Raw genomic sequence first — 22,517 nt, 5'->3', positions numbered from 1 at the left:
TTTTCCTGGGAACAGACCCCTAAAATAGGAGACTGTCTCCTGAAACTGTAGATGTCTAAAGTATACATGATCTTCTATTATAGGCTGTGCTTAGTGTACATGTAACCTTGTATGGTATGGTTTTTAAAAAAAAATAAAAAATAAAAGTAGAACTTAACCCATCAATTTAATTTTTCAAAAGAGTTACATTTAGGGCATGTTTATCTACACACGTCACAATACTCCGCCAAGAATACTTATTTCTTGATGCATTGTCCTGGTTCATCAAAGCATCTTCATATATCACCTCTCCGCCTTCAGCCTGCTCACTAGACAATGGACTGCATAAAACAATGCACCATTTGCACATGGAGAAACAAATGGTATCCTCATGGAACTTTACTATGCTCCCTAAAAGCGCATAAACAGGATACAGGTTATATATGTACACTGAATATAGTAAAACGGGTGGTTTGCTATGGAATGTACATTCCAGCATCGGAATTTGCGTTGCGTTTGCTAAGCAGTTGGAAGCATAATATAAAAATATAATCTTTCCTTAATAAATTATCAAAACCTGATCACTGTTAGCATTTTTAAATACAGATACCATTTAAGAATAAAATCACATCAAATGCAAACATCTATCATTAAAAGAGACTGTAAAAAGGCCCAGTATGTAAAAAGCCTCAGTGAACCATATTTGGTAGTGGCGGCAGCGGTGGGTTTCGTGCTCTACTGTACATACACCATATTGTCTAAAATATTGGGACGCCTGCCTTTACCCACACATGAACTTTAATGGCATCCCAGTCTTATGCCCTGTACCCACGGTTGGATTTTTCGACGGAAAATGTGTGATAGGACCTTGTTTCGGAAATTCCGACTGTGTGTGGGCTCCATCACACATTTTCCATTGGATTTTCCGACACACAAAGTTTGAGAGCAGGCTATAAAATTTTCTGACAACAAAATCCGTTGTCGGAAATTCCGATCGTGTGTACACAAATCCGACGGACAAAGTGCCACGCATGCTCAGAATAAATAAAGAGATGAAAGCTATTGGCCACTGCCCCGTTTATAGTCCCGACGTACGTGTTTTACGTCACCGCGTTCAGAATGATCGGATTTACCGACAACTTTGTGTGACCGTGTGTATGCAAGACAAGTTTGAGCCAACATCCGTCGGAAAAAATCCTAGGATTTTGTTGTCGGAATGTCCGATCAATGTCCGACCGTGTGTACAGGGCATTAGTCTGTAGGGTTCATTATTGAGTTGGCCCACCCTTTGCAGCTATAACAGATTCAACTCTTCTGGGAAGGCTGTCCACAAGGTTTAGGAGTGTGTCTATGGGAATGTTTGACCATTCTTCCAGAAGCACATTTGTGAGGACAGGCACTGATGTTGGACGAGATGGCCTGGCTCGCAGTCTCCACTCTAATTCATCCCAAAGGTGTTCTATCGGGTTGAGGTCAGGACAAGTTCCTCCACCCCAAACTCATTCATCCATATCTTTATGGACCTTGCTTTGTGCACTGGTCCAAATCATTTGGTGGAGGGGGGATTATGGTGTGGGGTTTTTCAGGGGTTGGGCTTGGCCCCTTAGTTCTAGTGAAGGGAACTCTTAAGGCGTCAGCATACCAAGACATTTTGGACAATTTCATGCTCCCAACTTTGTGGGGACAGTTTGGGGATGACCCCTTCCTGTTCCAACATGATTGCGCACCAGTACACAAAGCAAGGTCCATAAAGACGTGGATGAGCGAGTTTGGGGTGGAGGAATTGGACTGACCTGCACAGAGTCCTGACCTCAACCCGATAGAAAACCTTTGGAATGAATTAGAGATTTTGGATGAATTGGGATCGATATGATCATTCTGTAGTGGACCTTACATGAACATAAGGCAGAAAACCAAAATGGTTTGCCTGTTCAAGATGCACGGCAAAGTAGAACCATGTTTATTAAACATTTGTGTATGTTCAGCTGAATCAGTCCCGTGACCACAATGGCTATGCCCACCAAAGCCATGATGATGAGTCCATGCTCTTTTACATTTGCTTCAGTAAATTAGCCCCAATAATCAGCATCATCATATCCTGTTCAATGAGCAAGGAGTTGACCCAAGTAGCAGTAATGCTGAATTAGGGAGTAGAAGTTTGATCTCTCTTACTAACAGAGGAAAGTATCATGAAAAGTATTGTTTGGGGAAAGGGCTCCCTGGCTGGGTAAGGATGTTTAAAGTTTTAAAGTCTGGGACTGGCGATGAAGAACCTTAAATTTTAAATTCAAATTCATAGGAATATTTGACTGTAGTTTATTTGCCATATATCATGGCTAGCATTTCATTTATTAGTTTTTCCTTGCATGGCAAACCTACTTTCCTATTCAGACATTTCACAAACTGCGGGTAACATTCTCATCTGACTGATTATTTCCTGCCATCAGCAATGCTCATTGCTAATAGTCTATTACTCTGATTTCTTTGAGTCGATCATGATAATAATAATCTAGAGGGCAGATCAGGATGTACTTTTTCTTTCCCAGGAAAGCATTTTTTCCATTTGGGAATATTGTGTCTTGATAATTCAAATACACTTCTCTCACTCATTCAACCCAGGAAATGTCCTGTGTTATGTTTGAAATAAAGTCAATTAAAATACAATTTCTTCTAAATGCTTAAAGGGATTGTAAAGGTCTAATTTAAAAAAAAAAAAAAACAACAAACGTGTCATACTTACCTCCACTGTGCAGTTCGTTTTGCACAGAGTGGCCCCAAACATCCACTTCTGGGGTCCCTCGGCGGCTGTCTCGGCTCCTCCCCGCAAGAGCTAACCCCCCTCTGGGAAGCGCTCTCCCGGGGGGTTAGCTTGCGGGCACGCTCCCGTGTGATACATTCGGCGGCCATAGCCGCCGAGTGTATCACTCGGCCCCGCCCCCCGGCGCGCCGCGCCATTGATTTGATTGACAGCAGCGTGAGCCAATGGCTGCGCTGCTATCAATCATCCAATGAAGAGCCCACAAGAGCTGGGGGAAAGCAATGCGGGATCACGCCCACGGAGATTCGGGGCTCAGGTAAGTAAAATGGGGGCTCGGGGGGGTCGGAGAGATTGCAAGGTGTTTTTTTCACCCTAATGCATAGGATGCATTAAGGTGAAAAAACACAAAGCTTTACAACCCCTTTAAAGCAGTAATAAACCCAAAAACTAAAAATGTAATATATTGCAGCTTAAAAAAACGAATGTGGTGACTGAATTATGACCCCTGAACTGTAGCTGCTCAAAACTTGTTAGCTGGAGTTCGTTTTTAATTTATTAGTCAAGTCCATCTAAATCTGCTAGTGCATCTGTAGCACACCCCCTAAGGAGCCACACGTATATTGGGATCCCCCACCCTGCACAGCCAGGCATATTTTTACAGGCACTCTTGAGTCAGAGAACAGTCCGTGACTTTCTTTTTTTTTGTTTTATTGAGGGTAATAACTTGAATAGGAATGGAAGGTTATGGGATGCCCATTTGACTTCAAGGACAGCTCTTCCTATTTAGAATCTCTATATACAGCTCCTCTTCTTCACTCCAGCACACATTTGTTTGCCGAACCTAGCTGGAACACTGTAAATGCCTGACAGTCACTCAGCCAGATAAAGCAATAGCCCATTACAGGCAGGAACCTGAGGCCTCTTGGTTGTGTAGTAGAATTTTAGCATCCAGCTTGCATTACTCCTGTGGCTACTGATCCCAACACCACCTCTTCAGGCACTGCCAGCCCACCTGGCTGCAGCTGCCCCTTTCACTAGCCATCCAGGCTAACTTCTCCCCAGTGTCCTCCAGACTGACACTCACCAGCCCACCTGCCTGACTCTCAAGAAGAGATCTCCCAGACGTGCTGACCTGCTCCTGCTGTCATCTCTCCTTGCTCCCGTGCCTCACAGGAAGGGCTTCCTCCAGGGCCTCCTCCCTCCTCAGCACTCCATCTCCGTCTTCCACCTGACTGCCCCTCCCTGGCATGACTCATGCCTACTTATGAGTAGGGATGAACCGAACACCCCCCCCCCCCGGTTCGGTTCGCACCAGAACCTGCGAACCGACCGAAAGTTCGCGCAAACTTTAGAACCCCATTAAAGTCTATGGGACTCAAACGTTCGAAATCAAAAGTGCTCATTTAAAAGGCTTATATGCAAGTTATTGTCCTAAAAAGGGTTTGGGGACCTGGGTCCTGCCCCAGGGGACATGTATCAATGCAAAAAAAAGTTTTAAAAACGGCCATTTTTTTGGGAGCAGCGATTTTAATGATGCTTAAAGTGAAAAAAAAAACCTAAAATATATTCCTTTAAATATCATACCTGGGAGGTGTCTATAGTATGCCTGTAAAGTGGTGCGTGTTTCCCGTGCTTAGAACAGTCCCTGCACAAAATGACATTTTTAAAGGAATAAAAGTAATTTAAAACTGCTTGCGGCTTTAATGTATAGTCGGGTCCCGGCAATATGGATGAAAATCAGTGAGACAAACGGAATGGGTATCCCCCACCCCCCAGTCCATTACCAGGCCCTTTGGGTCTTGTAAGAATATTAAGGGGAACCCCGCACCCAAATTAAAAAAAGGAAAGGCGTGGGGCCCCCAGGCCCTATATACTCTGAACAGCAGTATACAGGCGGTGCAAACAAGACAGGGACTGTAGGTTTGTTGTTAACTAGAATCTGTTTGTAATTTTGAACTGGTACATTTTTAAAGTGTAGCTCCAGCCAAAAAGTAAATTTTTAAGCTTTTTGGAAAACATAGGGAAGGGTTATCAACCCTTTGACATTTGTTTTGCTGTCTGTGCACCTCTTCAGAAGATTTCACCTCACTTTCTGTCCCAATGACAAATGTTTTTTGAAAATTTGGGGTTTTTAGTGAAACAAGGATTGGCGATAAAGCATCAGTGAAGAGGAGACACATTTTTCCCATATTAACTCTTACAGGAGAGAATTTCCCTTCCTAGGGGTAGATTTCATTTCACTTCCTGTTGTCTCCTTCCGTTTGCAAGTAGGAGTCGTTTGTAATTTGGATGTTTGAAAGTAGGGGCCTGCCCTATATGCTCGGCAGAAATTGGGGCTTTAGGTGTTGGTGTTGCCACAACACTGTAAGCCCTCACAGTTACCCTTGGTGGGTGCAGAAACGGGCCCTGCTGTGAAATATTAGATCAAGAAATGTAATTACATGCCATTGTTGAACAGTGGTAGAAAAATTGGGCCTTTGGTGGTGGTGGTGCTGGTGCCACAACACTGTAAGTCCTCACAGTTACTCTTGGTGGGCGCTGGAACGGGCCCTGCTGTGAAATATTATATCAAGAAATGTAATTACATGCACCTGTTGAACAGGGGCTGAAAAATTGGGCCTTGGGTACTGGTGTCACAACACTGCAACTCCTCACAGATACTATAGTTGGAGCGCAGGAATGAGCCCTGCTGCAAAGTATTGCATCAAAAATTGTAATTACACACCCTGTTAAACAGGGGCAGAAAAATTGGGCCTTGGCCACTGGTGGCGGTGCCCAGAACCAAAAATGTTCTTACAAGCTATCAGCATGAAAATTGAGGAGTAAGAGGATTGTGACTCAGCATAACAGGATAGTCACTCAGCATCAGCATAGGCAGTCTTGAAGGGATCTCACATTAAAAAAAAATCAATCGATTACATCAGCATCAGGTGCTTGGTAGCTGGTGATCCAAGACTGATTCATTTTTATGAAGGTCAGCCGACCGACCGATTCGGTGGACAGGTGCACCCTGTGATCGGTTACAAAGCTTCCAGCAGCACTGAATGTGCGTTCCGAAAGAACGCTGGATGCAGGACAGGCCAGTAGCTCAACTACATACTGTGCAAGTTCTGGCCAGTGATCCATCCTCAAGACCCAGTAACCCAGAGGATTTTCGGTGGGAAAGCTGTCCAAGTCTGACCTTGCCCCTAGGTAATCCTGCACCATGTGAATCAGACGCTGGCGATGGTTGCTGGAACCTTGGGGCTGTGGACTAAAAAATTGTCTGAAAGCATCAGACGGCCACCTTCTCCAACACTGCTTCTGTGACTGACCGAAGCCTCAGCAACACGTTGTCCAGGAGGACCAGGAAATTGTAACCTCCCAGGCTCTGGCTCTGGAAACGCGTTGCACAAACCTTTCTGCAAGGCCTCATCCCCTGCTCCCTCTGCAACGGCAAGATAAGGTCCACAACCTTATCCTTGTAACGTGGATCAAGGAGGGTTGCCAGCCAGTAATCATTCCTCCCCTTGATACCACGAATACGAGGATCCTTCTGCAGGCTTTGCAGGGTCAGGGACCATGCAGCATAGGTTTGCTGAGGCATTCGGTCCAGAGTCCTCTGGGTCGCTAAGGACGGCATAATCCGCAGCCACCTCCTCCCAGCCATGTACAAGTCCATGGGTTTCTTCGGACTGTAAATGATCCATTGAAGACTGCTGCTGATGCTGGGTGCCAGGCTCCACCTCCATGCTGACACAATCCTTCTCCTCCTCTTCCTGTGTGATCATCGGGCACGCAGGAATACTGTCTGCATAAAGGGGGCCTTGAGAGGTAAGGAAGTCCTCCTCTTCCTCCCTCTGTTCTGCCTCAAGTGTCCTGTCCATTATTCCATGCAGCGTGTGCTCCAACAGGTGGACAAGAGGGACTGTGTCACTGATGCATGCACTGTCACTGCTCACCATCCTCGTGGCCTCCTCAAATGGTGACAGGACAGTGCATGCATCCCTGATCATAGCCCACTGGCGTGGGGAAAAAAAACAAGGTCCCCTAACACTGTCCTGGGTTCATAGTCACATAGGTACTCATTGATGGCCCTCTGCTGCGTGTGCAGCCACTGCAGCAAGGTCAAAGTTGAGTTCCACCTGGTGGGCATGTCACAGATTAGGCGGTTCTTGGGCAGGATAAATTCCTTTTGGAAGTCAGCCAGCCGAGCACTGGCATTATATGACCTGCAGAAATGCACACAGACTTTCCTGGCCTGCCTCAGGACATCCTGTAAGCCCAGGTACCTGCCCAAGAACCGCTGCACCACCAAGTTAAGGACGTGAGCCAAACAGGGCACATGGGTCAGTTGTTCCTGTCGGAGGGCAGAGAGGAGGTTGGTGCCATTGTCACAAACCACCATACCTGCCTTAAGCTGGCGTGGCGTCAACCACCTCTGAACCTGCCCCTGCAGAGCTGACAGGAATCTCTGCCCCAGTGTGGCTCCTGTCCCCCAAGCACACCAGCTCAAGCACTGCATGGCATCTTTTTGCCTGCGTGCTTGCGTAGCCCCTTGAACACCTATGGAGCACCACTAGTTCTGAGGACAAATCAGCACAGGAAGAGGCCATGGAGGAAGAAGAAGAGGAGAGGGTGAAGAGAGGTGTGGCAGAATCACCACTAGTAGAATTTTGGAGGCGTGGTGGCGGAACAACCTCCAACACTACTGAACCCTGTCCTGCATCCTTCCCAGCTGCCAGAAGAGTCACCCAGTGTGCGGTGAAAGATAGGTAACATCCCTGTCCATGTCTGCTGGATCATGAGTCAGCGGCAATATGCACCTTACCACTGACCGCCCTGTCCAGCGAGGCCAAGACATGGCCTTCCACATGCCGGTAGAGAGCCCTTCCGTAAGAAAAGGAACTGAGGAAGCGCACAATCCACAAATTCACAGAAGGGGGCAGAGTCTACCAACTGAAAAGGCAGCAGTTGAAGTGCTAGCAATTTAGCCAAGCTAGCATTCAACCGCTGGGCATGTGGATGGCTGGGAGGGAACTTCTTTCGGCGGTGCAGCAGCTGCGGCAGGGAAATCTGCCTGGTACAATCTGACGTTGGTGTACCGATAGCAGATTGCCTGCAAGTACTTGGCTGTGACACACCTAATTCTACACCTTCATTCCTCTCAGTGCAGGTTTCAGAGAGGACTGAAGGTATAGTGGGGTTGGAGATCTTGGAAGGGATTATGTACAAATAGTAGTATCAAAAATAGACATTTTTTTTCCAAAGAGCAATATGTACATTATACACACTTATCCTAACTACAGGTCCCTGTAGCTATCATAATAGGCACAGTAAAACAGACACGTCAGCTGGAGCACCTCCCCCTGGAGGGAAACCCTCCCAGCAAACTGTAGAGTACATCACAAAGCAGTAGGGACAGTTTTCCACAACGATACCTGTGGAACAGAACAAGAAACACATTCCTAACACTAACTTACTATCTATACATTCTGCCAGCACTGGGTTATGAGTCTGCAGGCATCAACAGCAAGTAAAAAAAATTTTTTTTTTTTATTTATCGTCTCTGATAGGAGGAGCCCCTCCTTGTCTTCGGTCTCTTTTCAATAGCAACTAGGCCTCACCCAAAGTTCTTCAGTAGGAAACAGGACATTCATCTGGAAAACAGATCATGGTGTCAGGTCGGCCTAGTCCATAAAGCAAAAAAGCAGAGGCAGAGATCCTCTCCCTGCTGTCCATCACTGTTATCTGTGAGCTAAACACTCCACATCAGTCCCTTCACAGGAAATACTGTGGGTTGGGCAGTCTCTTGAGGTTGCCGTCAGCTCCTCTGACAGCGACAGAGTGGCTTTTGGTGGGCTGTCCAGCTTTAACCACCACCAGCCTGTCTTTGTAGATGGCTCCTCTCAGCCGCCATTTTTGCTGAATGTCCTAGAACCGGGCCCGAGCCTCCTCACTGTGAGATCCCTGCAATGGTTTGGGGACTTGCATGTATTAGCAATAACATGTCACCCTCTCACTGCACATGGGAGCCCTCAACGATGTCCATGATATCTTGGGGGACATAGGAGTAGACCAGACCCCAGTGGAACCTTGAAAACCTTGGCAGTTCCTGATGCTTACCTTTCCCAGGGAGAACACAGGCTTTTGGAGACCTCACTACCTATTGCCTATACTCAGCAGCTCTGGTCTGGGTACTAGAGGGTCTGTTTAGGATTTTCTTCCTCACACAGACTAGGGCCTGCTTGGCCCTTCAGTTGAGTCTGTTACATCCAACACCTCGGACAACACTTCCACTTTCTCCTGGGAGTTTCCCCACTCCCAAGCCTCTCTCAAGCTACTATGGGATCACCACCATTCTTCATCCAAGGGCCCGATTTCTGCCTGCAGTGTGGGCGATCCCCAGTTTATGGCCCCACCACTGCTTCTCCCCACTGGCTCGCCTGAAGATGAACTGCCTTCCAGCACTAGCTCCTTTCAGATCACATGACCAGAACCAGGGGCGGCCCATCCATTAAGGTCGCACAGGTGCCGCCCCCTCTATCCACGACACCCCCTATATGATTAATAGATTCATGCATAGCTGAATGTATACACGGCCCCTATTCATGCGTCCTTTCAGGACGCTGGGCGCATGAAATACAGCGGTAAAAAAAAATTGTTGTTTTGCATGCATTGCCCTTCCATGTGCTTCTTGCTTCAAAGGCCAGTTATAGATAATGGCAGTGGCCATTTGTTTGTACTGATGTGAATGCACAATATATATGTAAAATGCTGCATAATTATCGGCTCTATATAAGTACCTGTAATACTAATAATAATAATAATATACGAGAATCTAGAAAGATTGATGATATAGAAAAACATCAAATGATAAGTTAATAAAAAAGTAATATATCATGGTATATCTAAAAAAATATATGCAAAAAAAAAAAACGAACCCATAGGGTAAATTATATGGACAAGTCAACCTTAAACAATGTATACAATGCATAAAAATAGAACCAGAGCAATACTGCTACACTAATGGGAATCAAAATGTTTCCTTAAGGAATGTCAAAGAGGATATGATTTTCATACTGAAATAATGAATATAATACATTACAAATTGCTAATACTATAATATATAATAATAACAGAGGTATCAGTACTTCTGTTACTGTCCATAATAATCTAGGAAAAACTTGGGAGCAGTTGGGTGTTTTTTTCAGTTGCCCCTGAACTCTGCTCTGTATTATCTTATCAGTACATGTACACAGGGTCATTTATAGTGGTTTCTAAGAGTTTAGAAGCATATTTTTTGGAAAACAAAAAAAATGCATTTAGGACGGATGTTCAGAGGCATCTGAAACGCCAAACGCCTGTAACAGCCTGTAAACATGGTAACTCGCGTTTAGCTGCATTTAGTTTACAGGAGTTTTTAATTTTTGACTATTTGAAAAAATAAATTAAAACTGTTCTAAATGCAAACGCCGCTAAAGGCGGCTAAACCCGGCATGTAAGCGCTGTTTGCTATCTGTCAAGTTAAATAATTCAGGAGAGGTTGTAAAACACCCCATGTACATTAAGCCTTACAAACAAATGTGGAAATAATACCTAAACAACCAGAAGAGATAATAATGGGTATAAAAGAAAATTTCTTGAAATAAGAAATAAACATAAATAGAATAAAAAGGACACATTGCAAGTCACATAAAAGCAAAGGATATAATAATGGAAAAAGTGTAAAACAATATATAAAAATGAGGACTGGGAAGAGATGTGTGAAGGACAAGACAACATCAAAAACAGACACGTTTATCAAATAGAGAAGAGCCGAGATCCTGATGATCACGGCTGATCTCTCAGGTGTGCCAGTTTATGAAGCTGAGATGAGGAGTGGAGAACATGTTCTTCACTTCTCATCACAGGACACACCCTTCTATCATTTACTTTTACACAGATGAGCAGTTTATGAAGGTGAGATCTGAAGATCTCACTGTCCATCTATGTAAAATATCTCCATCCCAGAATCTCCAGCCCAGAGGTGGAGAATCTGGGTGAGAAGCTGCTGTGATGTAAGGAAGAAGGCTTCTTTCTTCCTAATATCAGCAACATCAAGCTTAAAGATTGATATAAATAATAACTACATATGTTTATCTGTGTATATATGTAATATAGTATATGTATTTACAAAGATTCCAAATTGCTGTAAAATTGTGTCAAAATACGCAATGCCCTTTTGGGTGCCATCCATTGTTAATGGCACCCCAAATGCAGTTAGCAGACATGCATTTTGCCACACATTTTGTCATTTGACAAATACACTACCAACGTGCCAAAATGCACAACACTCCATACCCAAAAAATGTTCAATTTGGCTTTTTGGACCTTTTTTGTGCACATTTTGGTACGGTTTTTGATGCACTTTTTGCTGCTTTTTTCAACACACATTTTGGCTTGTTTTTTTAAAATGCATTTTAACACATTTATATGTGCATTTTTGCTGCTTTTTTAACATTAAAAAAAATGTCAAAATGTGTGTTAAAATAACCAGTGCCAAAATGTGTGCTAAAGGGCCAAAATGTGTGTTTAAAAAAGAGCTAAAATGCACAATAAAAAAACCCATGGCCAGATGCGCATTTAAAAAATACGGCATGTTACAAAACGGCAAAGTACTTGTAAATATTCCCAAAATGAGCAATAAAAAAGGGCCAAAATATACATTTCCTGACAGACTCCATGGCAGCATACGTATGGGTTAATCCCGCCTCTCATACCTCATAGGACCCCACTCCCATAAATCTTTGCTCCTAGCCAGAGGCTGTTCCTTTTTTGTCCTCCTCCTAGGACCAAGGTGTATCTTACCTTATGGAATTATCTACGGTCCGGTCCTGGTGTGCACGATTGTCCTGATGGTGGTTCTGGAGTCCAGTATTCCCGGCTATTAGCAGGGTGGAGACGGGCTATACATGTGATGCCATGAAGAGCTTCTATCCTCGCCATTGGCAGGCAAGCGGCATTGGGCCAAACGTCCTTGCTATTAGCAGGAGGCCCCCTTACTGAAAGCCCGGTCGTGCAATGGATGGTCGTTCCCAGTCAAGATGGACCAGGATCGTGCTGGGTGGTATCGTATACAGCCTTTTTGCCTTGCATATTACTATGGCAGCAGTGTCTGTGTGTTTTGTTTGTCTTCCTCCCCTGTGTTCTCCTGCTATGGCGGCTGGAGTGCATCTGCGTCTCAGTCCGCCGGGTACTTCCGGGTTCTGTGCAGCGGCCAGCCTCGTCTGAAAACGAGGCTTGGTTCGCGCACGCGCAGTTCCGGGGATAGAACGGCGATCGCGCATGCGCGCGAGTTCCGCTGGACGACGCTGGGGGCGCCAAGTTTAAATAGCTGTCAAAATACAGCTATTACTTGGGATGATCTGCAGATGATACGGCGGCCTCCCGGTGCAGTGGTTTGTCTCTGCCAAGGTAGGAAGCTATGTTGCTGGCTGTCCAGCTCTCCTGTGTCCTCTGTTAGTGTTTCCTAGGCTGACTATGAATTCTTCATTACAGTTATAGGTTTCTACTATGGACGTGTCACCGCCCCCCAGTGGCCAACCCTTACGCTGCAGGTAGGAAATTTACCTTTCCTTCTGCTTGTATTTTTTCTTTTGGGTTGCTTTTCTATGGATTCTATTCTTTCCTTTTCTTGCTCAGCCCCTCTAGGTCTGAACATAGGTCCTCAGCACGTGAAGATACGGATCGTTCCAGATCACATCACCAACAATCTTCATCAAGTTCCAGACGCCCTAGTTCAGCTTCTAGGCGTCATAGCGAAGAGCCCAAGTCCACGTCTGGGCGTCATTCCTACCGCCATTCCAGTCGCTCTGAGAAGAAAGCTTGCTGGGGATGAAAAGCTCAGGTCCCAGAGGGTAAATCCCTCTGTGAGCTATGTTTTTCCCGAGCTGCAAAGGAAAGGGGAGCAGAAGACCAGCAGGTAGAGGCCCTGGTCCGGAAAGTGGTTCAGGAATCTCTGATCAGAACGGATCCCATCCGCACAACTATTGCTCCCTCTGCTCCTACATTGGCTCCCGGCAGGGACGACCTTGGGGCTCCTGGTCCCTCCAGACGTAGTCCCTCTTTGAGTGAATCCTCGGAGAGTGAGGTTGAGACGGACGATCCTGGAGTGGGTTTTGATTTTTCCCTGGTACCAAGGTTGGTCAAGGCTGTGAAAGATGCATTGAAATGGGAAGATCCAGTGGAAGCACCCTCTAAACAGAGGAAATACTTCAAACATCTCAAAAAGGATCGCCCAAATTTTCCCTTCCTGGGGGAACTCGGAGAAATCATTTCTGATGAATGGGTTAAAGTCGAGAGGAAAAACTCGTTGATTTCAAAAGTGGCTAAAATGTATCCATTCAGGAGTGAAGAGGTTAAGCACCTAGAATCGGCTCCGCTCATTGATGCTGCTTTGATGAGGTTGGTGAGACATGTCACTCTCCCTCTCGAGGATACCGTCTCATTCAAGGATGGTCTAGAGAGGAAAATCGATACGGATCTTAAACCAGGGCCGATCCTAGGGTCACCGGCGCCTGGGTGCAGAAATATTTCTGGCGCCCTCACATGGGCGTGGTCATCTTACCAACTCCTCCCCTTTACAAACGATTCTATGGCAACGACTCAAATACAAAGCTGCTCCTCTAAGAAGTCTTCGTTACCCTGAAATCCTCCCATGATCTCTTAACAATAAAGAAAATACAGGAAGAGAGAACACTAATGAGACCTGGAGAGGAGTCTCTCTGATGCACACAGAGAGGGCTTCTGTTAGAAAGAGTCCCAAGACATAATACAGGATACGGTCAAAGACTGCAGACATGATACAAGAGATGGTCAGAGACTGCAGACATAGTACAGGAGATGATCAGAGACTGCAGACATAATACAGGAGATGATCAGAGACTGCAGAAATAGTACAGGAGATGATCAGAGACTGCAGAAATAGTACAGGAGATGATCAGAGACTGCAGACATGGTACAGGAGATGGTCAGAGACTGCAGACATGGTACAGGAGATGATCAGAGACTGCAGACATGGTACAGGAGATGATCAGAGACTGCAGACATAATACAGGAGATGATCAGAGACTGCAGACATGGTACAGGAGATGATCAGAGACTGCAGACATAGTAAAGGAGATGATCAGAGACTGCAAACATAGTACAGGAGATGATCAGAGACTGCAGACATGGTACAGGAGATGATCAGAGACTGCAGAAATAGTACAGGAGATGATCAGAGACTGCAGACATGGTACAGGAGATGATCAGAGACTGTAGACATGGTACAGGAGATGATCAGAGACTGCAGACATGATACAGGAGATGATCAGAGACTGTAGACATGGTACAGGAGATGATCAGAGACTGCAGACATAGTAGAGGAGATGGTCAGAGACTGCAAACATAGTACAGGAGATGGTCAGAGACTGTAGACATGATACAAGAGACAGTCAGAGACTGCAGACATGGTACAGGAGATGATCAGAGACTGCAGACATAGTACAGGAGATGGTCAGAGACTGCAGACATGGTACAGGAGATGATCAGAGACTGCAGACATGATACAAGAGATGGTCAGAGACTGCAGACATAGTACAGGAGATGGTCAGAGACTGCAGACATAGTACAGGAGATGATCAGAGACTGCAGACATGATACAAGAGACAGTCAGAGACTGCAGACATAGTACAGGAGATGGTCAGAGACTGCAGACATAATACAGGAGATGATCAGAGACTGCAGACATAGTACAGGAGATGATCAGAGACTGCAGACATGGTACAGGAGATGATCAGAGACTGCAGACATAGTACAGGAGATGATCAGAGACTGCAGACATGATACAAGAGACAGTCAGAGACTGTAGACATGATACAAGAGACAGTCAGAGACTGCAGACATGGTACAGAAGCTGGTCAGAGATTGCAGACATGATACAAGAGATGGTCAGAGACTGCAGACATGATACAAGAGATGGTCAGAGACTGCAGACATGATACAAGAGATGGTCAGAGACTGCAGACATGATACAAGAGACAGTCAGAGACTGTAGACATGACACAAGAGACAGTCAGAGACTGCAGACATAGTACAGGAGATGGTCAGAGACTGCAGACATAATACAGGAGATTATCAGAGACTGCAGACATAGTACAGGAGATGATCAGAGACTGCAGACATGGTACAGGAGATGATCAGAGACTGCAGACATAGTACAGGAGATGATCAGAGACTGCAGACATGGTACAGGAGATTATCAGAGCCTGCAGACATAGTACAGGAGATGATCAGAGACTGCAGACATGGTACAGGAGATGATCAGAGACTGTAGACATGGTACAGGAGATGATCAGAGACTGCAGACATAGTACAGGAGATGATCAGAGACTGCAGACATGGTACAGGAGATGATCAGAGACTGTAGACATAGTACAGGAGATGATCAGAGACTGCAGACATGGTACAGGAGATGATCAGAGACTGTAGACATGATACAAGAGACAGTCAGAGACTGCAGACATAGTACAGGAGATGATCAGAGACTGTAGACATGATACAAGAGACAGTCAGAGACTGCAGACATAGTACAGGAGGTGGTCAGAGACTGCAGACATGGTGCAGGAGATGATCAGAGACTGCAGACATAGTACAGGAGATGGTCAGAGACTGTAGACATGATACAAGAGACAGTCAGAGACTGCAGACATAGCACAGGAGATGGTCAGAGACTGCAGACATGATACAAGAGATGGTCAGAGACTGCAGACATAATACAGGAGATGGTCAGAGACTACAGACAAGATAGAATAGATGGTCAGAGACTGTAGACATGGTACAGGAGATGATCAGAGACTGCAGACATGGTACAGGAGATGATCAGAGACTGTAGACATGGTACAGGAGATGATCAGAGACTGCAGACATAGTACAGGAGATGATCAGAGACTGCAGACATAATACAGGAGATGGTCAGAGACTACAGACAAGATAGAATAGATGGTCAGAGACTGCAGACATAGTACAGGAGATGATCAGAGACTTCAGACATGGTACAGGAGATGATCAGAGACTGCAGACATGATACAAGAGACAGTCAGAGACTGCAGACATAGTACAGGAGATGGTCAGAGACTGCAGACATAATACAGGAGATGATCAGAGACTGCAGACATAGTACAGGAGATGATCAGAGACTGCAGACATGGTACAGGAGATGATCAGAGACTGCAGACATAGTACAGGAGATGATCAGAGACTGCAGACATGATACAAGAGACAGTCAGAGACTGCAGACATGGTACAGAAGCTGGTCAGAGATTGCAGACATGATACAAGAGATGGTCAGAGACTGCAGACATGATACAAGAGATGGTCAGAGACTGCAGACATGATACAAGAGACAGTCAGAGACTGTAGACATGACACAAGAGACAGTCAGAGACTGCAGACATAGTACAAGAGATGGTCAGAGACTGCAGACATAGTACAGGAGATGATCAGAGACTGCAGACATGGTACAGGAGATGATCAGAGACTGCAGACATAGTACAGGAGATGATCAGAGACTGCAGACATGATACAAGAGACAGTCAGAGACTGCAGACATGGTACAGAAGCTGGTCAGAGATTGCAGACATGATACAAGAGATGGTCAGAGACTGCAGACATGATACAAGAGATGGTCAGAGACTGCAGACATGATACAAGAGACAGTCAGAGACTGTAGACATGACACAAGAGACAGTCAGAGACTGCAGACATAGTACAGGAGATGGTCAGAGACTGCAGACATAATACAGGAGATTATCAGAGACTGCAGACATAGTACAGGAGATGATCAGAGACTGCAGACATGGTACAGGAGATTATCAGAGCCTGCAGACATAGTACAGGAGATGATCAGAGACTGCAGACATGGTACAGGAGATGATCAGAGACTGTAGACATGGTACAGGAGATGATCAGAGACTGCAGACATAGTACAGGAGATGATCAGAGACTGCAGACATGGTACAGGAGATGATCAGAGACTGTAGACATGGTACAGGAGATGATCAGAGACTGTAGACATGATACAAGAGACAGTCAGAGACTGCAGACATAGCACAGGAGATGATCAGAGACTGTAGGCATGATACAAGAGACAGTCAGCGACTGCAGACATAGTACAGGAGGTGGTCAGAGACTGCAGACATGGTGCAGGAGATGATCAGAGACTGCAGACATAGTACAGGAGATGGTCAGAGACTGTAGACATGATACAAGAGACAGTCAGAGACTGCAGACATAGTACAGGAGATGGTCAGAGACTGCAGACATGATACAAGAGATGGTCAGAGACTGCAGACATAATACAGGAGATGGTCAGAGACTACAGACAAGATAGAATAGATGGTCAGAGACTGTAGACATGGTACAGGAGATGATCAGAGACTGCAGACATGGTACAGGAGATGATCAGAGACTGTAGACATGGTACAGGAGATGATCAGAGACTGCAGACATAGTACAGGAGATGATCAGAGACTGCAGACATAATACAGGAGATGGTCAGAGACTACAGACAAGATAGAATAGATGGTCAGAGACTGCAGACATAGTACAGGAGATGATCAGAGACTTCAGACATGGTACAGGAGATGATCAGAGACTGCAGACATAGTACAGGAGATGGTCAGAAACTGTAGACATGATACAAGAGACAGTCAGAGACTGCAGTCATAGTACAGGAGATGATCAGAGACTGCAGACATAGTACAGGAGATGGTCAGAGACTGCAGACATGATACAAGAGATGGTCAGAGACTGCAGACATAGTACAGGAGATGATCAGAGACTGCAGACATGGTACAGGAAATGATCAGAGACTGCAGACATGGTACAGGAGATGTTCAGAGACTGTAGACATGGTACAGGAGATGATCAGAGACTGCAGACATGGTACAGGAGATGTTCAGAGACTGCAGACATAGTACAGGAGATGGTCAGAGACTGTAGATATGATACAAGAGACAGTCAGAGACTGCAGACATAGTACAGGAGGTGGTCAGAGACTGTAGACATGATACAAGAGACAGTCAGAGACTGCAGTCATAGTACAGGAGATGATCAGAGACTGCAGACATAGTACAGGAGATGATCAGAGACTGTAGACATGGTACAGGAGATGATCAGAGACTGCAGACATAGTACAGGAGATGATCAGAGACTGCAGACATGGTACAGGAGATGATCAGAGACTGCAGACATAGTACAGGAGATGGTCAGAGACTGTAGACATGATACAAGAGTCAGTCAGAGACTGCAGATATAGTACAGGAGATGATCAGAGACTGTAGACATGATACAAGAGACAGCCAGAGACTGCAGACATAGTACAGGAGGTGGTCAGAGACTGCAGACAAGGTGCAGAAGATGATCAGAGACTGCAGACATAGTACAGGAGATGGTCAGAGATTGTAGACATGATACAAGAGACAGTCAGAGACTGCAGACATAGTACAGGAGATGGTCAGAGACTGCAGACATGATACAAGAGATGGTCAGAGACTGCAGACATAATACAGGAGATGGTCAGAGACTACAGACAAGATAGAATAGATGGTCAGAGACTGTAGACATGGTACAGGAGATGATCAGAGACTGCAGACATGGTACAGGAGATGATCAGAGACTGTAGACATGGTACAGGAGATGATCAGAGACTGCAGACATAGTACAGGAGATGATCAGAGACTGCAGACATGGTACAGGAGATGATCAGAGACTGCAGACATAGTACAGGAGATGGTCAGAGACTGTAGACATGATACAAGAGACAGTCAGAGACTGCAGACATAGTACAGGAGATGGTCAGAGACTGCAGACATGATACAAGAGATGGTCAGAGACTGCAGACATAATACAGGAGATGGTCAGAGACTACAGACAAGATAGAATAGATGGTCAGAGACTGTAGACATGATACAAGAGACAGTCAGACACTGCAGACATGGTACAGAAGCTGGTCAGAGATTGCAGACATGATACAAGAGATGGTCAGAGACTTCAGACATGATACAAGAGATGGTCAGAGACTGCAGACATGATACAAGAGATGGTCAGAGACTGCAGACATGATACAGGAGATGGTCAGAGACTGCAGACATGATACAAGAGATGGTCAGAGACTGCAGACATGATACAAGAGAAGGTCAGAGACTGCAGACATGATACAGGAGATGGTCAGAGACTGCAGACATGATACAAGAGAAGGTCAGAGACTGAAGACATGATACAAGAGAAGGTCAGAGACTGAAGACATGATACGATACAGGAGATGGTCAGAGACTGCAGTTCCTATGGACGTTAGTAGATAATGGCCGATCGGCCCTCTCACCTGAGCCAGCGATGGTTCCTCTGATCAGGAGTCAGCTCACTCTGAATTGGGATGGCACCAGGCTGTGTGTCTTTCACTCTGGTGGCGCAGGGCAGTGGGGTTTCCTCTCTGATGGTGTTCCCGCAGCACTGCCCTCTCCCTCTGGAGTCCGGGGTGTACTTCCCTGAAAGCTTTCCCAGGCTCCTGTATCTCTCTCTCTCTCTCCCATTCAGCTGAGACTGCTGTGTGGGCTGCAGTTTCCGTGTTACAGTGGGGCTGCCAGTCCTCGGGACTACATGTCCCACAATCCTCTTCTCCTTTTTCAATTCTATTTTTCCCTAGCTGATATAAAGGCGGGGGAAGAAACATAGTGGGAGGCTGTGCTGGCCAGTGCCGCTCACTAGTATAGCAGTGAACGTGCGGAGGAGAGGGAGAGGGAGGGGAAGGGGCGAAAGGAGAGCCCGCAGCTGCAGTGACGGCACTAGGGTTGGTGTCACCAAGTGCGGTATAACATGGTGTCACCCTCCTTCCACCAACTTTAGTCCCCCCTTCGTCAGTGCAGACCCCCCACTAAGTATAAACCCCTCTCTCAGTACAGACTCCCCTTCATCAGTATGGACCCCCCCAGGACAAACCACCCCCCTCCATTAGTAGACCCCCACCAGGACAACCCCCCCTCCATTAGTACAGATCCCCCCAGGACAAAGCCCCCCTTCATTAGTACAGACCCCCCAGGACAACCCCCCTCCATTAGTACAGACCCCCAGGACAAACCCCCCCTCTATTAGTACAGACCCCCAGGACAAACCCCCTCCATTAGTACAGACCCCCCAGGAGAACCCCCCTCCACTAGTACAGACTCCCACAGGACAAATCCCCCCTTCATTAGTACAGACCCCCCAGGACAAACCCTCCTCCATTAGTACAGACCCCCCCAGGACAAACCCCCACCATTACTACAGACCCCCCAGGAAAACCCCCCCTCCACTAGTACAGACCCCCACAGGACAAATCCCCCCTCATTAGTACAGACCCCCCAGGACAAACCCCCCCTCCTCTAGTACAGACCGCCCACCAGGACAAGCCCCCCTCCATTAGTACAGATCCCCCCAGGACATCCCCCCTCCATTAGTACAGACCCTCCTGGACAAACACCCCCCTCCATTAGTACAGACCCCCCCAGAACAACCCCCCTCCATTAGTACAGACCCCCCCAGGACAACCCCCCTCCATTAGTACAGACCCCCAGGACAAACACCCCCCTCCATTAGTACAGACCCCCAGGACAAACACCCCCCTCCATTAGTACAGACCCCCAGGACAAATCCCTCCATTAGTACAGACCCCCTAGGACAAATCCCCCCCTTCATTAGTACAGACCCCCCAGGTCAACCCCCCTTCATTAGTACAGACACCCCAGGACAACCCCCCCATTAGTACAGACCCCCAGGACAACCCCCCATTAGTACAGACCCCCAGGACAACCCCCCCATTAGTACAGACCCCCAGGACAACCCCCCATTAGTACAGACCCCCAGGACAACCCCCCCATTAGTACAGACCCCCAAGGACAACCCCCCAGGACAACCCCCCATTAGTACAGACCCCCAGGACAACCCCCCATTAGTACAGACCCCCCAGGACAACCCCCCATTAGTACAGACCCCCCCGGACAACCCCCCATTAGTACAGACCCCCAGGACAACCCCCCATTAGTACAGACCCCCCAGGACAACCCCCCCATTAGTACAGACCCCCCCGGACAACCCCCCATTAGTACAGACCCCCAGGACAACCCCCCATTAGTACAGACCCCCCAGGACAGCCCCCCCATTAGTACAGACCCCCAGGAAACCCCCCATTAGTACAGACCCCCAGGACAACCCCCCATTAGTACAGACCCCCCAGGACAACCCCCCCATTAGTACAGACCCCCCAGGACAGCCCCCCCATTAGTACAGACCCCCCAGGACAACCCCCCATTAGTACAGACCCCCAGGACAACCCCCCCATTAGTACAGACCCCCAGGACAACCCCCCATTAGTACAGACCCCCAGGACAACCCCCCCATTAGTACAGACCCCCAGGACAACCCCCCATTAGTACAGACCCCCAGGACAACCCCCCCATTAGTACAGACCCCCCAGGACAACCCCCCAGGACAACCCCCCATTAGTACAGACCCCCAGGACAACCCCCCCATTAGTACAGACCCCCCAGGACAACCCCCCATTAGTACAGACCCCCCCGGGCAACCCCCCATTAGTACAGACCCCCCAGGACAACCCCCCATTAGTACAGACCCCCAGGACAACCCCCCATTAGTACAGACCCCCCAGGACAACCCCCCCATTAGTACAGACCCCCCCGGACAACCCCCCATTAGTACAGACCCCCAGGACAACCCCCCATTAGTACAGACCCCCCAGGACAGCCCCCTCCTTAGTACAGACCCCCAGGAAACCCCCCATTAGTACAGACCCCCAGGACAACCCCCCATTAGTACAGACCCCCCAGGACAGCCCCCCCATTAGTACAGACCCCCAGGACAACCCCCCATTAGTACAGACCGCCCCAGGGACAAACCTCCCTCTATCAGTACAGACACATAACACCCGTGCGGCAGCTAGAGAGGACAGTGTGAAGCCGCGCCGCCCGGGTGAAGAACAGATCGAGACAGCCAGGCAGCAGCTTAGGTGGGAGTGAGAGACAGAGGAGAGAACCTGTGTCAGGCTGCAGGCACGGGCCGCCCCCCCCTCCTCCCCCCAGCGAAGTCACTGCGCGGCTGGTCTCTCTCAACACAGAGACCAGCCGCACCGATCTCCGGCTGCTGCTCTCCTCTGACAGGAGGAGGAGGGAGGGGGGACGGGCTCTAGCAGTGAAAAGCACAGCGGCCGCTCCGCGGCGGTGACCTGCGGACAGAGCTATCCAGAAGTGTCCAGAAGCACGGAGGGGAGAATGAGGAGGGAGGGGAGCACTCTGGCGCTTCAGCGCCCCCACCTCTCTGGCGCCTGGGTGCACTGCACCCCGTGCACCCGCCTGGGACCGGCCCTGTCTTAAACGTATCTATATCACGGCAGGTATGGCTTGTAAACCAGCCTTAGCCCTCGCAGCTTTGTCTAAAGCCAAGGAATCCTGGTCGGATGATGTGGGTGCAGCTTTGGCAAGTGTCTCTGAAGAATTGGTTAAAAACTCACCGGTTCATGAGCTGAAACTGGCGTCAGTCTTCTTGGGTGAAGCATCCCTTGACATTATTCGCCTAGTGGCACGTGTCATGCTCTCTTCAGTCACAGCTAAGCGTGCCTTGTGGCTACGCCCATGGGTGGCGGATCCTGCCTCTAAACAGGCCTGGTGCAGAATTCCCTTTGAGGGTTCTTCCCTCTTCGGGAATAAGCTGGACTCCGCCATCACCCGTG

The sequence above is a fragment of the Aquarana catesbeiana genome, linkage group LG01 (genome assembly GCF_042186555.1).
Source record: "Aquarana catesbeiana isolate 2022-GZ linkage group LG01, ASM4218655v1, whole genome shotgun sequence".
NCBI classification, from domain to species: Eukaryota; Metazoa; Chordata; class Amphibia; order Anura; family Ranidae; genus Aquarana; species Aquarana catesbeiana.
The sequence above is the reverse complement of the archived record's forward strand: the minus strand, read 5'-3'. Positions refer to the sequence as shown.